General features: G+C 35.2%; 1 protein-coding gene across 2 annotated transcripts in view; it reads left to right on the plus strand.

The window, feature by feature from the left end:
• Window positions 1–6,030, plus strand: part of GPR141 (G protein-coupled receptor 141) — a 69,204-nt gene that overhangs the window by 53,390 nt on the left and 9,784 nt on the right. The window contains exon 1 of one of the 2 annotated variants that reach the window (XM_010831171.1): window positions 1,469–1,497. The exons of the other annotated variant lie outside the window; for it this stretch is intronic. The gene's annotated coding sequence lies outside the window, so the exon portion shown is untranslated. Of the gene's footprint in view, window positions 1–1,468; window positions 1,498–6,030 lie in introns of those variants that run through there. 2 annotated transcript variants of the gene reach the window in all.

Genomic DNA, 6,030 nt, shown 5'->3' on the forward strand with positions numbered 1-6,030 from the left:
GAGTCGCCAGTCCAGGTTCGATGCACGATACTGGATGCTTGGGGCTGGTGCACTGGGATGACCCAGAGGGATGGTACTGGGAGGGAGGAGGGAGGAGGGAGGAGGGTTCAGGATGGGTAACACATGTATACCTGTGGTGGATTCATGTTGATATATGGCAAAACCAATACAATATTATAAAGTTAAAAAAAAAAAAGCATAGTGGCTATAGCTAGCAATACTGTATTGTAGTCTTAAAAATTTGCTAAGGGGATAGATCTTATGTTAAGTTTTCATACATAATAATAAGTAAAGGAGGCAGGATGATTTTTTTAATTGGAGGCTAATTAGGTTACAATATTGTGGTGGTTTTTGCCATACATCAACACGAATCGGCATTAGGTATACATATGTCCCCTCCCTCTGGAACCCTACTCCCACTCCCCGCCTTATCCAACCCCTCTAGGTTGTCACAGAGCACTGGCTTTGGGCTCCCTGGGTCATACGTGGAATCCACACTGGCTACCAATTTTACATATGGTAATGTTATGTTTCAATGCTATTCTCCCAAATCATCCCACTGCCTAATACCCTCACTGTGTTCAAAATGTCTTTGTCCTCTTTGCTGCCCTGCAAGTAGGATCATCAATACTATCTTTCTAGATTCCATATATATGTGTTAATATATGATATTTGTCTTTCTATTTCTGACTTACTTCACTCTGTATAATAGGCTCTAAGTTCATCCACCTCATCCACCTTGACTCAAATGTGTTCCTTTTTATAGCTGAGTAATATGCAGCACAACTTCGTTATCCATTCATCTGCCAACTGACATCTAGGTTTCTTCCATTGCTTAGCTGTTGTAAACAGTGCTTCAGTGAACACTGGGGTGCATGAGTATTTTTCAGTCCTGGTTTTCTCAGGATATATGCCCAGTAGTGGAATTGCTCAGTCATATGGAAATTTTTGAAGGCGATGGACCAGCATGGATGATTGTGGTGTATACTTATCTTTAAAGTCATTGAATTGTATACATGAATGTATATAGCTTTTTGTATGTCAATCATACTTTAATAAAATCTTTTTTTTAAAAAAAGAGCAATGGAAAGAAAACTAAGTGAGTAAATATAAATGTCTATCGATTATTAACCATACAATACAATGATAATATATTGCGGAGTTTAAAATGTACGCAGAATTAAAATATATAACAATAAAATGGAAGTAGAGAGTAAATGGAATTTAAATGTTCTGAATTTGTATCAATAGGAGGGAAGTGGCTAGAGTAATAATTTATATTAGGCTTGTTGTTTGGTTGCTAAGTTGTGTTCAACTTTTTTGCAACCCCATGTACTCACCAGGTTCCTCTGTCCATGGAATTTTCCAGGCAAGAATACTGGAGTGGCTTGCCATTTCCTTCTCCAGGGGATCTTCCTGACCTGGGGATGAAACCTGTTTCTCCTGAATTGGCAGGCAGATTCTTTACTGCTGAACCACCAGAGAAGCCCATAATAGGTAAAAGGATGCATGTTATATCTTTAGGGTTATCACTACAAAAAAAGTAGAAAAATATATAACTAAGAAGTTAATAGAGGAGGAAGGGATGAAATAAAACATACTTGAATAATCCAAAGGAAGGCAGAGAAAGAGGGAAAGAGACTACATGAATGGTTGACTCAAACAGAAAATAAAATTAAGATGATACATTAGACACAACTTCAATCAGAAGTTCCGTCACATGTAAAGAAACAGTTGAAATAAGAAGAGCTGTTAGACTGAGTTTAAGAAACAAGATCTAACTATATGATATTTACAAAGACACATTTTAAATGTTAGAACCATAAAGGTCTACAAATAAAAGGATAGAAAAAAGATATAAAGTACAAATAAATATTTAACAAAAAAAGGCTTTGCATATTATAAAAAGTAGATATTAAGGAAGAATAATTTTGGAAATAAAGGGGACATTTTATGATTAATATATACAATCACTATTTTAAACTTTTATGGTCTAATAACATAGTGTAGAAACATGAAATAACAGTTGACAGAATGAAAAGAATACTGCACCATCTATAATAAGAATATAAAATCTTAACAAACCACTCTCAATTGCTGCTAGAATCGGGAGACAGAAACCCCCCACAAAACAGTGTATATGTGAAAGATTTAGATAATAAAAATAAATTTAATCTCAGTTGAATACATAGAATACTGAGAGAAATAACCTCAATTGTACACAAAGTCTTTTAGAAAATGGTAAATGAGAGAACATTTCTAAGCCCATTTAATGAAACCAGCAAAACCTTTTTATACCTGATAAGGGCATTGAAGAGAGAATTATAGCTCAGTCTTTCTCGTAAGAGAAGCAAAATTCTATACAAAATACTAACACTTCAAATAAGCTGATATATTAATGAAGTTTATATGTAACATCGAAGCATGTCAGTTGCCCAGTTGTATCTGACTCTGTGACCCTATGCTCTGTAGGTCACCAGGTTCCTCTGTCTATGGGATTCCCTGGACAAGAATACTGGAGTGGGTCGCCATACCCTTCTCCAGGGGATCTTCCCAACCCAGGAATTGAACCCTGCTTCAAAATGGGTTTTATTCCAGGTTCACAAGTATGGAACATGTACAAATCAATCACTAATCCACCACATTAAACAAAAAAGGGAGAAATATCATATGATTATCTCGATAAATATTTTTAAAAAACATATAAAATACTTCTATATAGAAAATCATAAGACATCATTGAGACAAATTAAAGAAGATATAAAAACATGGAAGGATATATTATGTTTAGTTATTAGAAGACTCAGTGTTGAAAAGTGATTGCTATCTGTTTAAAGCTATCAGTATGTATAATTTTAATGTAAATTCATTAAAAACACCAGAAGCTTTATTAATCAGATTTTAGAACTTGTATGGAAATGCAGAATATCAAGTATAGCTCAGGGGATCTTAAGGAAAAGAAAGTTAAAAAAATTAGACTACCTGATATGAAAATTTACTATACCACAATAGTAATTTAAAGAGTGGTTCTGGCACATGTGTAGATCAACAAACCAGCAGAACATATCAGAGACTTAAAAAAGGGCTAACTTGACTCATATGTGGTCACCTGATTTATGACACAGTTTAGTGAATGTGGGAATGATATTTCCAATTAATGATTCTGAGTCAATTGCTTATCCATATGGGAAAAAATAATCATGGCTCCTACCTTACATTATATTAAAAAATCACTTCTAGATAAACTGTATATGTTAAAAAAAGAAGAAGATGAAAATACTAGTATACTAGGTTAAGATAGTATACTATCCTTATTACTTTTGTGTAGCCAACTCCTTACCAGGACATGAAGGTGCTGACTCTGTTAAATTACCAATTTAACAAACTGGTAATACCAAAAAGTAAATATTCTGTTCATCGCAAAATACCTATTAAGAAGTATAGGAAGTATAGGAAGAAGAACATATCTCTAATAAAGGAGTGGTATCTAGGCTACATAAAGACTACTGCCAATCAATAAGAAAAAGGCAGACTATCAAATAGAAATATGGTGAAAGACTGCAACAGGCACTTCACAAAACAGAATATCTTAGTGTCCAACAGATACATATGAATGTGGTCATCTTTATTATTCAGTAAGCTAAATGCAGATCAAAACCACAATGAAATACAACAACATCTACTACAATGGCAAAAATTAAAAGGACAGAAAATTCTGAATATTCTGGAGACTGTGGAGCACTGAAACTCTCCTGTACTGTTAGTGAGAATTTATATCAGAAACTGTTTCTGGGTTTCACTGAAACAGAACAAATACACATCCTACAATCCATCAGTTACACACTTACGTAAATTCCCAAAGGAATTTGGGAATTTATTTATTTTCACAAAAGATGAAATGCATACTTATTTTCACAAAAGAAATGTATAAGAATGTTCGGGTAGTATTATTTATTTATTTATTTTTATTTTATATTGGAGTACAGTTGATTTACAATGTTGTGGTAGTCTCAGGGGTACAGGAAAGTGATTTAGTTACACATATACTTACATCTGGCTTCCCAGGTGGCACTAGTGGTAAAGAACCCGCCTGCCAATGCAGGATACTTAAGAGGTGCTGGTTTGATCCTTGGGTCATGGGAGATACCCTGGAGGAGGAAATTGCAACCCACTCCAGTATTCTTTCCTGGAAATTCCATGGACAGAGAAGTCTGGCGGGCTACACACAGTCCATGGGGTTGCAAAGAGTCAGACACAACTAAAGCGACTTAGCACATACATATGTATCTATTCTTTTTCAGATTCTTTTCTATATAGGTTATTACAGAGTATTAAGTAGAGTTCCCTGTGCTATACAGAAGATCCTTGTTGATAATCTATTTTATATATAATACAGTGTATATGTTAATCACAAACTCCTAATTTATCCCCCACACTCACCTTTCCTCTTTGGTAACCATAAGTTTCTTTTCTAAGTCTGTGAGTTTATTTCTGTTTTGTAAATAAGTTCATTTGTATCATTTTTTAGATTCCACATATAAGTGAGCTCATAGGATATTTGTCTTTGTCTGAACTACCTCATTTGATATGATAATGTCTAGGTGCGTCCATGTTGCTGCAAATGGCATTAATTCATTCCTTTTATGGCTGATATATTCCATTGTATATATATGTATCACATCTTTTGTATCCATTCATTTGTTGATGGACATTTAGGTTACTTCCATATCTTGGCTATTGTAAATAGTGCTGCAATGAACATTGAGGTGCATGTATCTTTTAGAAGTATGGTTTTCTCCAGATGCGTGCCTAGGAGTGGGATTTCTGGATCATATGGTAGCTTTATTTTTATTTTTTTAAGGAACCCCCTATAGAATTTTCTCTAGTGGCTGTACCAATTTACATTCTCACTAAGAGTGTTAGGATGGTTCCCTTTTCTCCACACCCTCATGTGCTTTTTGGCCATCTATATACTTTCTTTGGAGAAATGTCTGTTTAGATCTCCTGTGTATGTTTTGTCTGGGTTGTTTGTTTTTTTTTTTAATATTGAGCTGCATGAGCTATTTGTATATTTTGGAGATTAATCCCTTGTTGGTCGCATTTTTTGCAAATATTTTCTGCCATTCTCTGGGTTGTCTTTTCATTGCTTATGGTTTATAGAGTTATTTATAATAGCTCTATAAGTGGAAATAATGCTATTGTCCATCAACAATAGAATGGGTAAATTGTGAAATATTCATGCAATGATACAATATACTAAATAAAATTATACACATGAATGAATCTTAAAGCATAATACTGAGTGCACTAAACTAGATACACACAAAAAAGGACACTGAATTTATATAAAATTCAAAGTAGACAAACATATTATATGGTTTTAGCTGTCAGGATAGTGATTGTCTTTGGTGAGGGTATGGTTAAAATTCATTGAACTGTATACCTATATCTGAGCACTGTACTATAAGTATGTTAGTTTTCAATAGTAATGTTTACATTCATTTAAATAACTTCATTAGATTATATGAATACAAAGGAAAACTCAGTTCTTCCCTCCTCAATCTTGTTCGGAAGGCAGAAATGTAACTGAGTGACATAGTAGAGGTAAGCATGGTTGGTATGTTCCATGGACAAACAGGGATTACATACAACCTGAATTGAGAATGGAAATTAGTAAGGCTTCCCAGGGGAAATGATGACTCAATTAATCCTTAGAATAGGAATTAACAAGGTATATCATGGTTGTGTGGAGAAGGCAATGGCACCCCACTCCAGTACTCTTGCCTGGAAAATCCCATGGGTGGAGGATCCTGGCAGGCTGCAGTCCAGGGGGTCGCTAAGAGTCGGACACAACTGAGCGACTTCACTTTCACTTTTTCACTTTCCTGCATTGGAGAAGGAAATGGCAACCACTCCGGTGTTCTTGCCTGGAGAATCCCAGGGACGGGGGAGCCTGGTGGGCTGCCGTCTATGGGATCGCACAGAGTCGGACACGACTGAAGTGACTTAGCAGTAGCAGTAGCATCATGG

This window comes from Bison bison, unplaced genomic scaffold (genome assembly GCF_000754665.1).
Source record: "Bison bison bison isolate TAMUID 2011002044 unplaced genomic scaffold, Bison_UMD1.0 scf7180017864525, whole genome shotgun sequence".
Lineage (NCBI taxonomy): Eukaryota > Metazoa > Chordata > Mammalia > Artiodactyla > Bovidae > Bison > Bison bison.